Source organism: Siphateles boraxobius, unplaced genomic scaffold (assembly GCF_051911475.1).
Source record: "Siphateles boraxobius isolate OS27281-9 unplaced genomic scaffold, OSU_SipBor_1 5, whole genome shotgun sequence".
In the NCBI taxonomy this organism is placed as follows: domain Eukaryota; kingdom Metazoa; phylum Chordata; class Actinopteri; order Cypriniformes; family Leuciscidae; genus Siphateles; species Siphateles boraxobius.
In genome coordinates this window covers 4,014,014-4,033,853 of record NW_027509141.1, presented here as the reverse complement: position 1 = coordinate 4,033,853, position 19,840 = coordinate 4,014,014, and the positions used below count along the sequence as shown (strand labels likewise).

The 19,840-nt window shown below is 43.8% G+C and overlaps 9 non-coding genes across 9 annotated transcripts; 5 read left to right on the top strand and 4 right to left on the bottom strand.

Annotated features, from left to right (window-relative positions):
• The first annotated feature begins 983 nt into the window (after window positions 1-983).
• On the top strand, window positions 984-1,070 carry trnay-gua (transfer RNA tyrosine (anticodon GUA)). The gene is given in 2 exon segments: window positions 984-1,020; window positions 1,035-1,070. It is a non-coding gene; the product is annotated as a tRNA-Tyr (tRNA).
• An 11,050-nt stretch (window positions 1,071-12,120) lies between these two features.
• On the top strand, window positions 12,121-12,192 carry trnae-uuc (transfer RNA glutamic acid (anticodon UUC)). The gene has a single exon. It is a non-coding gene; the product is annotated as a tRNA-Glu (tRNA).
• Window positions 12,193-12,503: 311 nt separating this feature from the next.
• On the bottom strand, window positions 12,504-12,575 carry trnae-cuc (transfer RNA glutamic acid (anticodon CUC)). Its single transcript has one exon. It is a non-coding gene; the product is annotated as a tRNA-Glu (tRNA).
• Window positions 12,576-13,412: 837 nt separating this feature from the next.
• Window positions 13,413-13,486, top strand: trnar-acg (transfer RNA arginine (anticodon ACG)). Its single transcript has one exon. It is a non-coding gene; the product is annotated as a tRNA-Arg (tRNA).
• A 416-nt stretch (window positions 13,487-13,902) lies between these two features.
• trnae-uuc (transfer RNA glutamic acid (anticodon UUC)) lies at window positions 13,903-13,974 on the top strand. The gene has a single exon. It is a non-coding gene; the product is annotated as a tRNA-Glu (tRNA).
• A 327-nt stretch (window positions 13,975-14,301) lies between these two features.
• trnae-cuc (transfer RNA glutamic acid (anticodon CUC)) lies at window positions 14,302-14,373 on the bottom strand. The gene has a single exon. It is a non-coding gene; the product is annotated as a tRNA-Glu (tRNA).
• Window positions 14,374-15,351: 978 nt separating this feature from the next.
• trnar-acg (transfer RNA arginine (anticodon ACG)) lies at window positions 15,352-15,424 on the top strand. Its single transcript has one exon. It is a non-coding gene; the product is annotated as a tRNA-Arg (tRNA).
• Window positions 15,425-16,295: 871 nt separating this feature from the next.
• trnae-cuc (transfer RNA glutamic acid (anticodon CUC)) lies at window positions 16,296-16,367 on the bottom strand. The gene has a single exon. It is a non-coding gene; the product is annotated as a tRNA-Glu (tRNA).
• An 819-nt stretch (window positions 16,368-17,186) lies between these two features.
• Window positions 17,187-17,258, bottom strand: trnae-cuc (transfer RNA glutamic acid (anticodon CUC)). The gene has a single exon. It is a non-coding gene; the product is annotated as a tRNA-Glu (tRNA).
• Between the last annotated feature and the right edge of the window lie 2,582 nt (window positions 17,259-19,840).

Genomic DNA, 19,840 nt, shown 5'->3' with positions numbered 1-19,840 from the left:
TTTCTTCCGCTGAGAAACTGTCACAGGCTCAGTAGGAATATCCTAACAACACCACAACTTGCCATGAAAACAAAACCAATGAGATCCCCAACATGTGAGGCCTGCATCTCAAAGGTTTTTATAGCAGTTTTTTGCAGACGTCTCTGGCCCTGGATCCCATTTCTTCCGCTGAGAAACTGGCACAGGCTCTGTAGGAATATCCTAACAACAACGAGATCCCCAACATGTGAGGCCTCCATCTCGAAGGTTTTTGTAGCAGGCCCCTCATCTGACCCCTTACTGATGTTGGCTCCACGTCTGTTAATAGCATGAGAAAAAGTAGATTTCTGTAGGAATATCCTAACAACAACGAGATCCCCAACATGTGAGGCCTCCATCTCGAAGGTTTTTGTAGCAGGCCCCAAATCTGACCCCTTCCTGATGTTGGCTCTAGGTCTGTTAATAGCATGAGAAAAAGTAGATGTCATGACAGGGCTCTGCCCAGTCGAACACCAGCAGTTAGGTGGGCCAGTGGCGCAATGGATAACGCGTCTGCGTACGGATCAGGAGATTCTAGGTTTGAATCGTGGCTGGCTCGTTCTGACTCTTTTACTACCCTGTCAGCCCTTAGCCGTTTTATGATTTCCTTTTATAATCCCATAGTTTTTGTAATTAATATTATTGGATTGGTTGAGAAATATTAAAAATTGACAGTCCAACAATAGGCTGCTTTGTCAGTAGGATAACGGTTACCATACAATACTATGTGTCTTTTCAAATGCATTGCATGAGTACTGTCACAAGGACTTGCTTTACGACCAGTTTACAGTGTCTATTATGCCATCGCAGGAAACGGAGGAAACTGAACCCCCTTGGCGAGGCAAATGAGAGCTCCCTCTGTTGAGCCTGATGAAATTGAATTCAGTAAACATTCCCTTCGGATCATTCCCATGTTCTTAAAGGGCTCTGCCTGATATGTTGAGGTTCAGTCCCCAATCAGTGTCCCTTCGATAGCTCAGCTGGTAGAGCGGAGGACTGTAGGTGGCACGTTGGCAATCCTTAGGTCGCTGGTTCGACAACGGCTCGAAGGAGGTCTTTTTCACACATAAACATTTCTTTGGCCGTGCTTCTCGACGAGAGCTTCAGCGCTTGAGTTCGTAGTTTGGCATTTTAAAATCACGTCCTCCGGTGGTGGGCAAAAGCTCATTCCCTGACCAGGAATCGAACCCGGGCCACGGGGGTGAGAGCACCGAATCCTAACCACTCGACCACCAGGGAAGGTCTGTTGACGCCTGCCCTTCAAGCCCGGCTGTTGGCCTCTACCAGATTTTGCAGCAAGACCACTAATACTTGTATTTTCCTCCAGGACAGGAGACGTCACTGACCCCTGACCCTGGATCCCAGATCTTCCGCTGACAAACTGTCACAGACTCTGTAGGAATATCCTAACAACACCACAACTTGCCATGAACACAAAAAATTTAAGATCCCCAACATGTGAGGCCTCCATCTCGAAGGTTTTATAGCAGTTTTTTGCAGACGTTTCTGACCCTGGATCCCAGTTCTTCCGCTGAGAAACTGTCACAGGCTCAGTAGGAATATCCTAACAACACCACAACTTGCCATGAAAACAAAACCAATGAGATCCCCAAAATGTGAGGCCTGCATCTCGAAGGTTTGTATAGCAGTTTTTTGCAGACGTCTCTGGCCCTGGATCCCAGTTCTTCTGCTGAGAAACTGTCACAGGCTCTGTAGGAATATCCTAACAACACCACAACTTAAGATGAAAAAAAAACGAGATCCCCAACATGTGAGGCCTCCATCTCGAAGGTTTTTGTAGCAGGCCCCCAGTTTATAGTGTCTATTATGCCATCGCAGGAATCGGAGGAAACTGAACCCCTTTGGCGAGGCAAATGAGAGCTCCCTCTGTTGAGCCTGATGAAATTGAATTCAGTAAACATTAGGTTTACTGGCCCAAACATTCAGTTGGGCCAGTGGCGCTTCATGCCGCCTGTTAATCGTGGTTATTCTTGGTTATGACAGCCAATCACGTTCCCTGCTGCAACCAAGATTCGTACTATTCTTGGTTATGACTGCCAATCACGTTCCCTGCTGCAACCAAGATTCGTACGCTTATGGCCAATCGCGGCTCTCATCGCTACCATGATTCAGCCAAGTAACTAACCAAGAATTGAGCAATAAACGTCAAGAGTCACCTCCCCCCAGAGACTTGCGAATTGGGACTGGAGAAGAGGATAACATTCATTGATAAACTTCGGATCAAAATTCGCAAAGTCAGTCTTTTGTCAATAAAAGTAAAGTGCCAAATATATAGTTGTTTTATATGAATAACCTGTGTCTCAGACTAGCTAATAATTCAAGTAATTAATACAAAATATAATTAAAAAATGTATTTATAGATAAAACGACCAAGCAGAACAAAGCATATAACGTTACAGTTTACTACAGCTTTACCAGTTGCAACATTAAAATGATTGTTACACACTAAGGCATCACTAATTATAATTCAATTACTGTAATATAGTGTACATTATGCTTCTACTTTTAGTACTTTTACTAAATTTTGATGCTAAACTAACTTGTTTTAGCTAACGTTAAGTAGGCTAACATTTTGAATGCATTACATTTAACTGTTACTTGTAATAGAGCAAAGGATTTCAAAGAGGGGAAAGTAGTGGTATAACAATGGTATAATAATGGTATAATAATTCTTGAAAAAATGACCTCTTATTCTGGGATCATTCTGAGATTCTGAAATGTAAGTCAACATTTTAAGCCTGTTAGAAAAATATAGACACACAAAGCATAATATATAATCAACATTAGAAGGTGATCATGAGTAAATATAGTAATGTAATATGCACGGCTGTATTAACTAATGTGTTACCAAATGTGTTTGTCTGTTTCTTTCTCTAAATTCTTTATATCTTCAAAAAAATTTTTTTAAATTTAGATGGAACCTCGCTTCAGGAGACGAGCTGATGGCAGCCTGAATCTGACTGATACAATGGAAGCGGCAAAGGTGAAGGAGGCCAACAAAGGAAAGCCGTACACAAGACCCCTGTCCCCTGACATAGTGCAGGACAAGGCCAAGAAAAGCTTAAGTCAGCACCACGGAGATCTAGCTAACAGAAAGCACCTGCTGGGTTTCTTTGAAATCCAGTTTGGTGTATTTCGAGGGCAAACATTCAAGTGGGTGGCTGAAAATGCCCTGGGGTATGCAGCTTACTTGGTGGCAGCTATGAAGAGGGACCCCACAGGAGGCAGCAAAGACTCCCAAGAACATGCCCACAACAGAGAGAGTTTCAGGGAGTATTTTGAGCTCTTTCCTTCTGGCAGAATTGCCATTGCCATGAAGGAAGAGCAATATGCTGGGAAAGCTCTCCAGCACGCTGCCACCACCCAGCACGCTACCACCACCACCCAGCACGCTACCACCACCACCCAGCACGCTGCCTCCACCCAGCACGCTACCATCACATCCCAGCACGCTACAACCACCACCCAGCACGCTGCCTCCACCCATACTTCCACCGCCTCTCTCCGCTCCCTCTTGTTTAGGAAGTTGCCTAACCAGAAAAGCCTGACCAAGACCATTGAAAGGCTGGTTTCCCCCGTCAAATCCACACCTTTTAAGCAAACATTTATTTGTATAACACTTTTTTGGTGTGTTTAGTATTTATTGCTTTGTAGGATTTTAGGATTTATTGTTCTGTAGTCATGTTTATCTGTTCTGTGTTTTGTAGCTTTGGCCCAGGCACGTACGCGGCCCTCAGCCACCCTCACCCGCCCGACTGTGTCCATTGAGGCAGCCACAGGGACCTCAGCTATCCTCACTCGCCCGACTGTGTCCATTGAGGCAGCCACAGGGACCTCAGCTATCCTCACTCGCCCGACTGTGTCCATTGAGGCAGCCACAGGGACCTCAGCTATCCTCAATTGCCCGACTGTGTCCATTGAGGCAGCCACAGGGACCTCAGCTATCCTCACTCGCCCGACTGTGTCCATTGAGATAGATGACAGCACACTGCTAGCAGAGGCAACTAAGTTTGAGATGGCACATCTGGCATGTACGTTTATACTTATTTAAAACATGCAACAAAATATTCAAGTTCCATTCCAGGGATAAAAAAGTTAAGGGAAGTTATTGTGAATTTGCATTTGTTGTATTTATTACATTTTTTGTTTTTTTTTCCCCAGCACAACGAGTCTGTCTTCCATCTGGATGGATACACACTCTGCCTGAAGTGGATCAGAGGTGGATTTCCAAGGCTCTGTTCAGGAGGACAGCACAGGGCCATCCTGAGCTGATCTTTAGCAGGGTGGACAAACTTTGGCGGTATCCTCCACAGGTTCCACTGAAGAACTGTGGCAAGTGAAGCTGACCTGTCCACATCCAGACTGTCAGAAAGACCTTCTGACCTCAGCTGGCTTGCATCAAAAGATCAGGCAGGTGTTTGCCTTGGGTAAGATATACTTTGTGGCATCTGAGTACCTGGCCTGCCGAAGATGTAAGAGGAAGGTCATCAGCTGGAGCCATGATATCGTCTCCCAGCTCGACATTGGCCACAGGGTGCAGTTCCCTTGCATTCTTACATCAAAACTTGCATGTGACGTTGAGGTAGTATCTTTGATGCGTCAGCGAGGGCTGGGAAACAGCAGCAGCCAGATCCAGCGCAAGCTGCAGGAACGTCATACTGAGGTGTGGTTGCAAAAGACAGTCCAGTTTCTGACAGATTGCAAGGGGATTGCCAGTGCTGTCACTTGTAGCCTGATCCTGCCTGTGACATTTGAATCTGCTCCTTCAATGCCTTCTGTCCCTAAGCACCGGTGGTTGATGCAGGTGTACGCCCAGGATGTACTGCAAAGGCTGGATGAGATCAAGGCCACTATCACATCACAATATGGTCAGATCTTAAAAATGGATTCAACAAAAAAAGTGGCCAGAAAACTAGCAGGACGCAGCTATGGCACTGCTACCTGGGCAACCAATGTTGGCAATGAGCACGGACAGGTGATCATGTCCGTGCTCACAGCCAGCGAAGATTTTGGTCTCGGGTCAATGATTGAAGGCCTCATCAAGCGATACAGAGTGGCTGGGGTGGCTCCTCCCGAGGTACTGTATGTCGACCGAGACTGCTCTGGCAACACTCTTCTGAGAAGAATGTTTTGAAGAGTGGGAGCAAATGATCATCCGTTTAGATGTATGGCACTTCATGCGGAGGTTTGCTGTGGGTTGCACCACTGACTCTCATCAGTTGTATGCCACATTTATGAGTCGCCTCAGCCACTGTATTTTCATGTGGGACCAGGTTGACCTGACGGCCCTGAAGAAGGCAAAGCATGCAGAGCTAGAAGCTAACTGGAAACCTACATCCGAGGCTGGTGTGCTGCGCTGTATCAGCCGTAACGAGCTAGCCCTACATTGCAGGAGAACCACTGACGGGACCAAGGAGACCCTGGCGCTGATTGAGAGCCATATTCAGGCCTTTGATGGAGATGCTGGTCGTGACACTATGTTAGTCCCACTAATAAACTCAGCCCGGATGAGAGAGATATTGAAGTCCCAGCGGAAGCATGTGGCCTGCATCCAGGATCCTGTAGGTGTGCAGCTCTACATGCAGACGGGCACTGTAGTGAAGGGAGGGCACCGTCTGCCAACCTACCGCTGTGCCAGAGGTTCCACTTCGCTTGAGTCATTTCACCTGCACCTTAACAGATTCATCCCAGGTAAATAAGTGACTTAACTGAATTATTAAAATAAGATTTGATTTAATTATATATTAAAATAACTATGGAAACAGCTATTTGTGTATCCATATGACATTTTTGTGTGGTCTTATTTTTCTTTTTTGAATTTACAGGTACGCTGGCGAGTGACACCTTCTTCCAGGCGTATCTTTTGGATGGACTTGCAAGGTGGAATGAGGACCGGGCTGTGGCAGCAACAATTGATGAGCAGCAGCCCCATTCCTAAAATCATCTTCTGCTTCATGCTGTCAATACTCTTGCAGAGGAGGTTATGGGCAAGAAAATCATCCCTTATGTTGGGCCAAGAAAGTACACTGGTAGATAACTATTTGTTGTTTTTGGTCACATTTTTTTTAAGTGTACACATACCATTTAACCTCTGAATTATAATATAATATCCTGGTATATTATCTAATTTTCAATGTTTTAATATTTTAAAGGTGAGCTTATTGGAGTGGAATACCTTTACCAGCAAACTGGTAAAGTTCTGCAGGACTACAAGTTGGCCATTGAAGAGTCCGAGACTACTGAGGTTGGTATAGAAGTGGATGAAAGTTATGCTGAACTTGAGGAGTTTCAGGACATCACTGTCCCCACCTTTGACACAGAACGGACACCTGTTGCCTCTTCACAAGCATCAGTGTCTGCAGCATCATCTCCAACCCCTCCTGTCACCAGCTCCATTTCATCATTGTCTGTGGTTCCTCCATCACCAGTGACATCTCCTGTCACCAGCTCCACTTCATCATTGTCTGTGGTTCCTCCATCACCAGTGACATCTCCTATCACCAGCTCCATTTCATCATTGTCTGTGGTTCCTCCATCACCAGTGACATCTCCTGTCACCAGCTCCATTTCATCATTGTCTGTGGTTCCTCCATCACCAGTGACATCTGTCACCTGCTCCATTTCATCATTGTCTGTGGTCCCTCCGTCTCCTGTCACCAGCCCACTGCACAGTCATTCAAAGCCAGGACTCTTTCCTGGAGCACATAGCTGTGAGTTTACCAAAGTATCTATATAGAGTTATTGTGACAACAATTACCACCACCTCTATGTATATATGTCTTATTGAAAGGCAAAAATACAAATTTAAACTGAATGTTTGCCTTTTTCATGTAGTTCCAGTGGACCAATTCTCAGCTGAAACTGGTCTTCTGACATCTGAAGAGAACACTTATTATGATGTAAGGGCCCAGTGTACATTTACGTCTGTAAACAAAATCTTAGTTATGTTTGCTGTGCTTTCATGTGAATATTTGTATTCATTGCTGCTATCAAAAGTTCCTAAATTATCTTTTATTTTTGGATTCTGTTGGACCTGATAATATTGGGGGGTATGGAGCCGTGCAGGACTTGGCAGAGTTCTTGGTTAGCCTCAGAGACCACCGTCTGGCCTTGACTGGAGAAGAGTGTGTCGAGATCATCACCCTATGGCAGGCATTGGGGGAGTATGACAAGAGGAAAACAATTTACCCACGACGTCACCAAACCTCCCTAAAACAGGGACGATTCAGAGCCACTAAGAAGATTGTGGCACCAGGTGTGGAGAGCACCAAAAGGTATGTTAAATTTAGCAAACATAGGTTCTTGATTGTCTTAAATTTTGTATAAAACAAACCACAAAATATAACTATGCACAGATATTAAAATTTACATCTAGACAACACAAAGCAAAACAGACAGATTAGAAAAGGGGGAAACAAACAAGAAAAATAACAGAGTAAGGATCACACATTGAAATGAATATGTATTCTGCTGTAATTTGCAGGTGTTTCGTTGGGGCTCATAGTCCTGCACAGTGGCCTGACTGCAACCGAGTGGTGGAGGCCATCTTCACAAGGCTTTGTGCCCTCTACCCAAACGTGGAGCGGTGTGATGGAATGAGGGTGTCCCGCTTCACAATGGTGGTGCGTGCTTACAAGCACATCCGAGAGTGCATCCTCACCAATGCTAAGGTGATGAGCGAGACCACCATCCAGCTCCCAGAAGTTAACACTGCAACAGTCACACAATGGTGAGTAAATTAGCATTGTTCCAGCTAAGCATAAATTGAAGTGCCACACAAAGCGTTCAAGTCTTTTATGTGGTTGTCTTACAGTTTTTTTCAATCGCCAACAAGCGCTTACCCATACTTCAGATACTTTTTCGAAACTCTTAACACAGACTCACACCAACAAAACACAATTGGCCAAAAGGATGATTTTCTTCTCAAAAAACACATTTTGTTAAATATATACTAACTCTTCATTTCAAAATAGAACACATCTTTCTCTACACACTAAATTTCCCAAAACACTGGAAATCTGACTCAAAATGGAATTATTCTGTCAAAGAATAACACTTGATTTCACTTCACAAGGTACATGCAGTCAAAGTACACCAGGTTTCAAAATAATGGCTATTGTTGACATTACAAAAACTACATAGACTTGTATGTGTCAGTTTTACAGGTATTTGCATGCAAAACATGCAATCCCCCGTTTTTTAACTAAATTTCTTGGTTGGGACTTTTATTTCCACATGTACCGTACTGTTCACATTCAAAAGCATTCCAGTAAAAAGCAAATCAGTTTTTTTCACCTTTCTCTGCACCTGCACCTCTCACTGCATCACTCACTGTGTTACATTCCCTCTCCAGTCTAGGGGAAAAGAGGGACTAACAATAAATGAAAGATTTAAAAATAATAAATGTGAGAAATCTCCTTTCCTCTATCCCAGCTCTATCTGTGTTTCACTTTTATATTTAACAGTTTTACACAACACCCTTTGAGTTTTACCTGATCACAAAAGGAAATTAAGAGAGAATGATTAAGTAGTTTTTATTTTCTTGAAGAGGCCAACAAAGGCTTGCTCAATATATTTACAAAATAAGCAAGGATCAGTAAACAGATAAACAAGTTTAAATAACCAAATTGTCAGGAGAGGGCCAGGCCAAAATAACAAACAAAATGGGGGCTTCCTAAAGTTTAAACCCAATTAAATTTCCTAACAAAAAGAAGATGAAATCAAAGACAATTATCTTACCTCTCTCCCTGACTAACAAAGAGTAAACAGGAGAAAAGTTCAGGAGTAGATACTCCAAACAAATTGGCACCCGTCTCCCTACACGATTGAACTTAAACTCACACAGTCTAAGAGCTCGTGTTACTCAAACACAGATCAGGTTTAACAACATGTAACACCACAACGTCTGGGATAGCCGAAGAGGGATTCCTCCTGAACACTGTGTCTTTGGTGCTTTATACCCACTCCTGTTAATCAGTGCCAGCTGCAGGTGATTTGGGGTGCTGCATGGCAGAGAGAAAGAGAGAGAGAGAGAGAGAGAGAGAGAGAGAGAGAGAGAGAGAGAGACACACAGAAGGAGGGGAGAAAACATCGCCAGCACACAAACTCTAAGTATTACGTCATGGGACGTAACACACTGCATCACTCACTGCACCTCTCACTGCACCTCTCACTGCACCTCTCACTGCATCTCTCACTGCACCTCTCACTGCACCTCTCACTGCACCTCTCACTGCACCTCTCACTGCACCTCTCACTGCATCTCTCACTGCACCTCTCACTGCACCTCTCACTGCACCTCTCACTGCACCTCTCACTGCACCTCTCACTGCATCTCTCACTGCACCTCTCACTGCACCTCTCACTGCAGCGGCATTTTACTAAAGCAAGGATACCCGAGACAAGGGTGTGATCAATTGCTCTGTGATCTCAGCTGTGTCTTGCTGTTGCATCATAGTCATGATCAAACCGTAGTTGAACATACCATCTTTTGTATAATTGCTTAAATGTTTATTCAAATTGGTTGCTTTATGTTTTCCCAGGTACAGCAGGCGTTGTAAGTCACAGGAAACAGGAGATATTGAAACACGGTATTCAAGCCCCTGAAGCACCCATGGCAGGACCTGAGAACCTTCCTGCTGCTATGCAGAAAGGACCGACTCTCTGTTCCGGCAATTTGTCAGAGCCACACCTTTTTATCCTGCCACCAAATACTGCTGGGGAGGCAAAACTCAAGGGGAGGTCGCAACCTCAGGCCATCTTCCAGGCTCCACCATCACATCAAGGACTTCCTGTCCCTATTGCACCAGCACCACCTGTCTCTCTCCCTTTCATTTTACCACCTGTGCAGCTTCCTACAGTGCCTGGTCCCTCACAGGTGATGTTCTTCAACCTCCCATTACCGTCAGCTATGCCACCATCAGCTCAGACACAGACATCCAGTCAGGCGGTTCCTTACTCCACTCAGCAATATAGAAAGAGAAAACAGAAGAGGGAGAGCGCTGGAACAGTGACAAGAAAGTATGTTAGGAAGACAGACGTCATTCTTTGCAGAAAGTGCAATAAGGAGAGAAAGCCACCAACACATCTTCAGTACTTTGGCAACTGGTACTGCGAAGAGTCTGAGACTAAATCATATGATGAATGGAGGTTGTGGTGCTGATGGAACGAGGTTATAGGGGGAAAAAAGCCAGGAAATGACAACCAGCTTCTTAAAATTGCTCTTTCAGCATGTTATTTTTATTTATTTATTTGATTAATGTTTGATTATAGAGCAATTCTCCAACAATGACAGCTGTCTTTAAAATGTATAGCAACTATGTGTGTGATGCCTTTTGAATCATTTTTAAACATGGTTGGTGTGTGTTTGTGTGTGTGTGTTTGGGGGTGTGTGTGTGGGTGTGTGTGTGGGTGTGTGTGTGGGTGTGTGTGTGGGTGTGTGTGTGGGTGTGTGTGTGGGTGTGGGTGGTGCGCATGCATCTGTGAGTAGGATGGGGATAATGGGTGTTGTGTTTGTACCTTTATTTGTGTTTTATTCATTTTACTTTTCTTACACTTTATTTGATTACATTTGTTTACAGTTTTTAGAATAGGAGTGAAAGACAGGTATACTGTATCAGGTAATTTAATTCTTATTGGAGTTAAGTAAAATACTTGGCCCAGGGAAAGAAACTACAGTATCCAGAGATTGGTGGTCCATTGTTTTAATGGTCCTGTTAGTAGCTGTCGTCAGGGCAACAGGTGGTTGCCTGGATGAGAACAGTTTATTTTAGTTATTTTGTTACGTTAACTTATGCCTTAAGTTATTTATATACCTGATTATCATTAATATAATTATTACTTTTATTATTAATAATAATACATATTTTTAATAATAATCATAATAATAATAGATGAGAAGGATTTTTTTTAGATTATTTATGTTTAGCTATGCCTTAAGTTATTTATGTACCGGAATGTGATTATATTAAAAAAAATGTAATGGGTTTGGATGTTTCTGTGTTTTTTCTTATTCATCTACTTCCTCTTTTCATTATTATTATTGTTGTTTACTGTATTATTTACTACAACAACTACACTAAAATTATATACACATTTTAATTTCTGGGCAACAGGTGGTTGCCTGGATGAGAAGAGTTTATTTTAGTCATTTTATTACGTTAACTTATGCCTTAAGTTATTTATGTACCTGATTATCATTAATATCATTATTACTATTATTATTAATAATAATAATAATAGATGAGAAGCATTTAAGTTATTTATGTACCTGATTATCATTAATATCATTATTACTATTATTATTATAATAATATATATTTTAAATAATAATAATAATAGATTAGAAGCATTTATTTTAGTTTATTTATGTTTAGTTATGCCTTAAGTTATTTATGTACCACATTATTATTACTACTATTATTATTAATATTACCAGTTTTAATAATTGTTGTGATTATATTAAAAAAATATAATGGGTTAGGACGTTTTTGTGTTTTTCTTCTTCATCTGCTTCCTCTTATAATTATTATTATTATTGTTTACTGTATTATTATATACATATGTTAATTTCTACACATGACAGAATTATCTGGACTTAAATGTGTAGTTAAATAACGTTTATCCTAATAATTAACATTAGTCATAAAAAGTTAGCTTTGATGGAAGTATGCGCGCCGTCCTTGGCGCAATGGATAACGCGTCTGACTACGAATCAGAAGATTCTAGGTTTGACTCCTGGCTGGCTCGTTCTGCCTCTTTTACTACGCTGTCAGCCCTTAGCCGTTTTATTATTTCCCTATATTATCCCATAGTTTTTGTTATGAATATTATTGGATTGGTTGAGAAATTTTGCATGAGTACTGTCACAAGGACCTTGCTTTACGACCAGTTTATAGTGTCTATTATGCCATCGCAGGAATCGGAGGAAACTGAACCCCCTTGGCGAGGCAAATGAGAGCTCTCTCTGTTGAGCCTGATGAAATTGAATTCAGTAAACATTCCCTTCGGATCATTCCCATGTTCTTAAAGGGGGCGGTCACACACTAAAAGCAAAAGGGCCTGCTCCAGGTGGAAAGAAGATCCTATATGGTCTAGCGGTCAGGATTCCTGGTTTTCACCCAGGTGGCCCGGGTTCGACTCCCGGTATGAGAAGATTGGGTTGCCTTTGCATCACTTAATTGAAACAACCAGCACGTATGTCTGTGCCAGTGGCGGAGCTTCAGCAACCTGATATGTTGAGGTTCTATCCCCAATCAGTGTCCCTTCGATAGCTTAGCTGGTAGAGCAGAGGACTGTAGGTAGCACGTTGGCAATCCTTAGGTCGCTGTTTCGACTCCGGCTCAAAGGAGGTCTTTTTCACACATAAACATTTCCTTGGCCGTGCTTCTCGACGAGGGCGCCAGCGCTTGAGTTCGTAGTTCGGCATTTTAAAATCACGTCCTCCGGTAGTGGCCAAAAGCTCATTCCCTGACCGGGAATAGAACCCAGGCCACGGCGGTGAGAGCGCCGAATCCTAACCACTAGACCACCAGGGAAGGTCTGTTGATGCCTGCCCCTCAAGCCCGGCTCTTGGCCTCTACCAGATTTTGCAGCAAGACCACTAATACTTGTATTTTCCTCCAGGAGAGGAGAAGTCACTGAACCCTGACCCTGGATCCCAGATCTTCCTCTGACAAACTGTCACAGACTCTGTAGGAATATCCTAACAACACCACAACTTGCCATGAAAACAAAGCAACCGAGATCCCCAACATGTGAGGCCTCCATCTCGAAGGTTTTTATAGCAGTTTTTTGCAGGCGTCTCTTAACCTGGATCCCAGTTCTTCCACTGAGAAACTGTCACAGACTCTGTAGGAATATCCTAACAACACCACAACTTGCCATGAACACAAAAAATTTAAGATCCCCAACATGTGAGGCCTCCATCTCGAAGGTTTTTATAGCAGTTTTTTGCAGACGTCTCTGACCCTGGATCCCAGTTCTTCCGCTGAGAAACTGTCACAGGCTCAGTAGGAATATCCTAACAACACTACAACTTGCCATGAAAACAAAACCAATGATATCCCCAACATGTGAGGCCTGCATCTCGAAGGTTTTTATAGCAGTTTTTTGCAGACGTCTCTGGCCCTGGATCCCAGTTCCTCTGCTGAGAAACTGTCACAGGCTCTGTAGGAATATCCTAACAACACCACAACTTAACATAAAAAATAAAAAAAACGAGATCCCCAACATGTGAGGCCTCCATCTCGAAGGTTTTTGTAGCAGGCCCCTCATCTGACCCCTTCCTGATGTTGGCTCCAGGTCTGTTAATAGCATGTGAAAAAGTAGATGTCACGACAGGCCTCTGCCCAGTCAAATACCAATAGTTAGCTGGGCCAGTGGCGCAATGGATAACGTGTCTGACTACGGATCAGAAGATTCTAGGTTTCGACTCCTGGCTGGCTCGATCTGCCTCTTTTACTACTCTGTCAGCCCTTATCCGTTTTATTATTTCCCTATATTATCCCATAGTTTTTGTTATTAATATTATTGGATTGGTTGAGAAATTTTAAAAATTGACAGTCCAACAATAGGCTGCTTTGTCAGTAGGATAACGGTTACCATACAATACTATGCGTCTTTTCAAATGCATTGCATGAGTACTGTCACAATGACCTTGCTTTACGACCAGTTTATAGTGTCTATTATGCCATCGCAGGAATCGGAGGAAACTGAACCCCCTTGGCGAGGCAAATGAGAGCTCCCTGTATTGAGCCTGATAAAATTGAATTCAGTAAACATTCCCTTCGGATCATTCCCATGTTTTTAAAGGGGGCGGTCACACACTAAAAGCAAAAGGGCCTGCTCCAGGTGGAAAAAAGATCCCATATGATCTAGCGGTCAGGATTCCTGGTTTTCACCCAGGCGGCCTGGGTTCGACTCCCGGTATGAGAAGATTGGGTTGCCTTTGCATCACTTAATCGAAACAACCAGCACGTATGTCTGTGCCAGTAGCAGTTTTAGCCAGTGGCAGAGCTTCAGCAACCTGATATGTTGAGGTTCTGTCCCCAATCAGTGTGCCTTTGATAGCTCAGCTGGTAGAGCGGAGGACTGTAGGTGTCAAGTTGGCAATCCTTAGGTCGCTGAATGGACTCCGGCTCGAAGGAGGTCGTTTTCACACATAAACATTTCCTTGGCCGTGCTTCTCGACGAGGGCTTCAGCGCTCGAGTTCGTAGTTCGGCATTTTAAAATCACGTCCTCCGGTGGTGGGCAAAACCTCATTCCCTGACCGGGAATCGAACCCAGGCCGCGGCGGTGAGAGCACCGAATCCTAACCACTAGACCACCAGGGAAGGTCTGTTGACACCTGCCCCTCAAGCCCAGGTCTTGGCATCTACCAGATTTTGCAGCAAGACCACTAATACTTGTATTTTCCTCCAGGAGAGGAGACGTCACTGACCCCGGACCCTGGATCCCAGATATTCCACTGACAAACTGTCACAGACTCTGTAGGAATATCCTAACAACACCACAACTTGCCATGAAAACAAAGCAACCGAGATCCCCAACATTTGAGGCCTCCATCTCGAAGGTTTTTATAGCAGTTTTTTGCAGGCGTCTCTTAACCTGGATCCCAGTTCTTCCACTGAGAAACTGTCACAGACTCTGTAGGAATATCCTAACAATACCACAACTTGCCATGAAAACAAAGCAACCGAGAAAATTTAAGATCCCCAACATATGAGGCCTCCATCTCAAAGGTTTTTATATCAGTTTTTTGCAGACGTCTCTGACCCTGGATCCCAGTTCTTCCTCTGAGAAACTGTCAAAGGCTCAGTAGGAATATCCTAACAACACCACAACTTGCCATGAAAACAAAACCAATGAGATCCCCAACATGTGAGGCCTGCATCTCGAAGGTTTTTATAGCAGTTTTTTGCAGACGTCTCTGACCCTGGATCTCAGTTCTTCCGCTGAGAAACTGTCACAGGCTCAGTAGGAATATCCTAACAACACCACAACTTGCCATGAAAACAAAACCAATGAGATCCCCAACATGTGAGGCCTGCATCGGGAAGGTTTTTATAGCAGTTTTTTGCAGATGTCTCTGGCCCTGGATCCCAGTTCTTCTGCTGAGAAACTGTCACAGGCTCTGTAGGAATATCCTAACAACAACGAGATCCCCAACATGTGAGGCCTCCATCTCGAAGGTTTTTGTAGCAGGCCCCTCATCTGACCCCTTCCTGATGTTGGCTCCAGGTCTGTTAATAGCATGAGAAAAAGTAGATTTGATGGCAGGCCTCTTCCCAGTCAAACACCAACGGTTAGGTGGGCCAGTGGCGCAATGGATAACGCGTCTGACTACGAATCAGAAGATTCCAGGTTCGACTCCTGGCTGGCTCGATCTGCCTCTTTTACTACGCTGTCAGCCCTTAGCCGTTTTATTATTTCCTTTTATTATCCCATAGTTTTTGTTATTAATATTATTGGATTGGTTGAGAAATATTAAAAATTGACAGTCCAACAATAGGCTGCTTTGTCAGTAGGATAACGGTTACCATACAATACTATGCGTCTTTTCAAATGCATTGCATGAGTACTGTCACAAGCACCTTGCTTTACGACCAGTTTATAGTGTCTATTATGCCATCGCAGGAATCGGAGGAAACTGAATCCCCTTGGCGAGGCAAATGAGTGCTCCCTCTGTTGAGCCTGATGAAATTGAATTCAGTAAACATTCCCTTCGGATCATTCCCATGTTCTTAAAGGGGGCGGTCACACACTAAAAGCAAAAGGGCCTGCTCCAGGTGGAAAGAAGATCCCATATGATCTAGCGGACAGGATTCCTGGTTTTCACCCAGGCGGCCGGGGTTCGACTCCCGGTATGAGAAGATTGGGTTGCCTTTGCATCACTTAATCGAAACGAACAGCACGTCTGTCTGTGCCAGTAGCAGTTTTAGCCAGTGGCAGAGCTTCAGCAACCTGATATGTTGAGGTTCTGTCACCAGTCAGTGTGCCTTCGATAGCTCAACTGGTAGAGCGGAGGAATGTAGGTGGCGAGTTGGCAATCCTTAGGTCGCTAGTTCCACTCCGGCTCGAAGGAGGTCTTTTTCACACATAAACATTTCCGTGGCGGTGCTTCTCGACGAGGGCGTCAGCGCTTGAGTTCATAGTTCGGCTTTTTAAATTCAAGTCTTCCGGTGGTGGGCAAAAGCGCTTGAGTTCATAGTTCAGCATTTTAAATTCACGTCCTCCGGTGGTGGGCAAAAGCACATTCCCTGACCGGGAATCGAACCCGGGCCACGGCGGTGAGAGCGCCGAATCCTAACCACTAGACCACCAGGGAAGGTCTGTTGACGCCTGACCCTCAAGCCCGGCTGTTGGCCTCTACCAGATTTTGCAGCAAGACCACTAATACTTGTATTTTCCTCCAGGAGACGAGACGCCACTGACCCCTGACCCTGGATCCCAGATCTTCCGCTGACAAACTGTCACAGACTCTGTAGGAATATCCTAACAACACCAACACTTGCCATGAAAACAAAGCAATCGAGATTAGAAGATCTGCCTGTTTTACTACGCTGTCAGCCCGTAGCTGTTTTATTATTTCCCTATATTATCCCATAGTTTTGTTATTAATATTATTGGATTGGTTGAGAAATTTTAAAAATTGGTAGTCCAACAATAGGCTGCTTTGTCAGTAGGATAACGGTTACCATACAATACTATGCGTCTTTTCAAATGCATTGCATGAGTACTGTCACAAGCACCTTGCTTTACGACCAGTTTATAGTGTCTATTATGCCATCGCAGGAATCGGAGGAAACTGAACCCCCTTGGCGAGGCAAATGAGAGCTCCTTTTGTTGAGCCTGATGAAATTGAATTCAGTAAACATTCCCTTCGGATCATTCCCATGTTCTTAAAGGGGGCGGTCACACACTAAAAGCAAAAGGGCCTGCTCCAGGTGGAAAGAAGATCCCATATGATCTAGCGGTCAGGATTCCTGGTTCTCACCCAGACGGCCAGGGTTCGAATCCTGGTATGAGAAGATTAACACACACACATAAACATTTCCTTGGCCATGCTTCTTGACGAGGGCTTCAGCGCTTGAGTTCGTAGTTCGGCATTTTAAAATCACGTCCTCCGGTGGTGGGCAAAAGCTCATTCCCTGACCGGGAATCGACCCCGGGCCGCGGCGGTGAGAGCGCCGAATCCTAACCACTAGACCACCAGTGAAGGTCTGTTGACACCTGCACCTCAAGCCCGGCTGTTGGCCTCTACCAGATTTTGCAGCAAGACCACTAATACTTGTATCTTCCTCCAGGAGAGGAGACGTCACTGACCCCTGACCCTGGATCCCAGATCTTCCGCTGACAAACTGTCACAGACTCTGTAGGAATATCCTAACAACACCACAACTTGCCATGAAAACAAAGCAACCGAGATCCCCAACATGTGAGGCCTCCATCTCGAAGGTTTTTATAGCAGTTTTTTGCAGGCGTCTCTTAACCTGGATCCCAGTTCTTCCACTGAGAAACTGTCACAGACTCTGTAGGAATATCCTAAAAACACCACAACTTGCCATGATCACAAAAAAATTAAGATCCCCAACATGTGAGGCCTCCATCTCGAAGGTTTTTATAGCAGTTTTTTGCAGACGTCTCTGACCCTGGATCCCAGTTCTTCAACTGAGAAACTGTCACAGACTCTGTAGGAATATCCTAACAACACCACAACTTGCCATGAACACAAAAAATTTAAGATCCCCAACATGTGAGGCCTGCATCTCGAAGGTTTTTATATCAGTTTTTGCAGAAGTCTCTGGCCCTGGATCCCAGATCTTCTGCTGAGAAACTGTCACAGGCTCTGTAGGAATATCCTAACAACACCACAACTTGCCATGAAAACAAAACCAATGAGATCCCCAACATGTGAGGCCTGCATCTCGAAGGTTTTTATAGCAGTTTTTTCCAGACGTCTCTGGCCCTGGATCCCAGTTCTTCTGCTGAGAAACTGTCACAGGCTCTGTAGGAATATCCTAACAACAACGAGATCCCCAACATGTGAGGCCTCCATCTCTAAGGTTTTTGTAGCAGGCCCCGCATCTGACCCCTTCCTGATGTTGGCTCCAGGTCTGTTAATAGCATGAGAAAAAGTAGATTTCATGACACGGCTCTGCCCAGTCGCACACCAATAGTTAGGTGGGAATGTTTGCCTTTTTCATGTAGTTCCAGTGGACCAATTATCAGCTGAAACTGGTCTTCTGACATCTGAAGAGAACACTTATGATGTAAGGGCCCAGTGTACATTTACGTCTGTAAACAAAATCTTAGTTATGTTTGCTGTGCTTTCATGTGAATATTTGTATTCATTGCTGCTATCAAAAGTTCCTAAATTATCTTTTATTTTTGGATTCTGTTGGACCTGATAATATTGGGGGGTATGGAGCCGTGCAGGACTTGGCAGAGTTCTTGGTTAGCCTCAGAGACCACCGTCTGGCCTTGACTGGAGAAGAGTGTGTCGAGATCATCACCCTATGGCAGGCATTGGGGGAGTATGACAAGAGGAAAACAATTTACCCACGACGTCACCAAACCTCCCTAAAACAGGGACGATTCAGAGCCACTAAGAAGATTGTGGCACCAGGTGTGGAGAGCACCAAAAGGTATGTTAAATTTAGCAAACATAGGTTCTTGATTGTCTTAAATTTTGTATAAAACAAACCACAAAATATAACTATGCACAGATATTAAAATTTACATCTAGACAACACAAAGCAAAACAGACAGATTAGAAAAGGGGGAAACAAACAAGAAAAATAACAGAGTAAGGATCACACATTAAAATGAATATGTATTCTGCTGTAATTTGCAGGTGTTTCGTTGGGGCTCATAGTCCTGCACAGTGGCCTGACTGCAACCGAGTGGTGGAGGCCATCTTCACAAGGCTTTGTGCCCTCTACCCAAACGTGGAGCGGTGTGATGGAATGAGGGTGTCCCGCTTCACAATGGTGGTGCGTGCTTACAAGCACATCCGAGAGTGCATCCTCACCAATGCTAAGGTGATGAGCGAGACCACCATCCAGCTCCCAGAAGTTAACACTGCAACAGTCACACAATGGTGAGTAAATTAGCATTGTTCCAGCTAAGCATAAATTGAAGTGCCACACAAAGCGTTCAAGTCTTTTATGTGGTTGTCTTACAGTTTTTTTCAATCGCCAACAAGCGCTTACCCATACTTCAGATACTTTTTCGAAACTCTTAACACAGACTCACACCAACAAAACACAATTGGCCAAAAGGATGATTTTCTTCTCAAAAAACACATTTTGTTAAATATATACTAACTCTTCATTTCAAAATAGAACACATCTTTCTCTACACACTAAATTTCCCAAAACACTGGAAATCTGACTCAAAATGGAATTATTCTGTCAAAGAATAACACTTGATTTCACTTCACAAGGTACATGCAGTCAAAGTACACCAGGTTTCAAAATAATGGCTATTGTTGACATTACAAAAACTACATAGACTTGTATGTGTCAGTTTTACAGGTATTTGCATGCAAAACATGCAATCCCCCGTTTTTTAACTAAATTTCTTGGTTGGGACTTTTATTTCCACATGTACCGTACTGTTCACATTCAAAAGCATTCCAGTAAAAAGCAAATCAGTTTTTTTCACCTCTCTCTGCACCTGCACCTCTCACTGCATCACTCACTGTGTTACATTCCCTCTCCAGTCTAGGGGAAAAGAGGGACTAACAATAAATGAAAGATTTAAAAATAATAAATGTGAGAAATCTCCTTTCCTCTA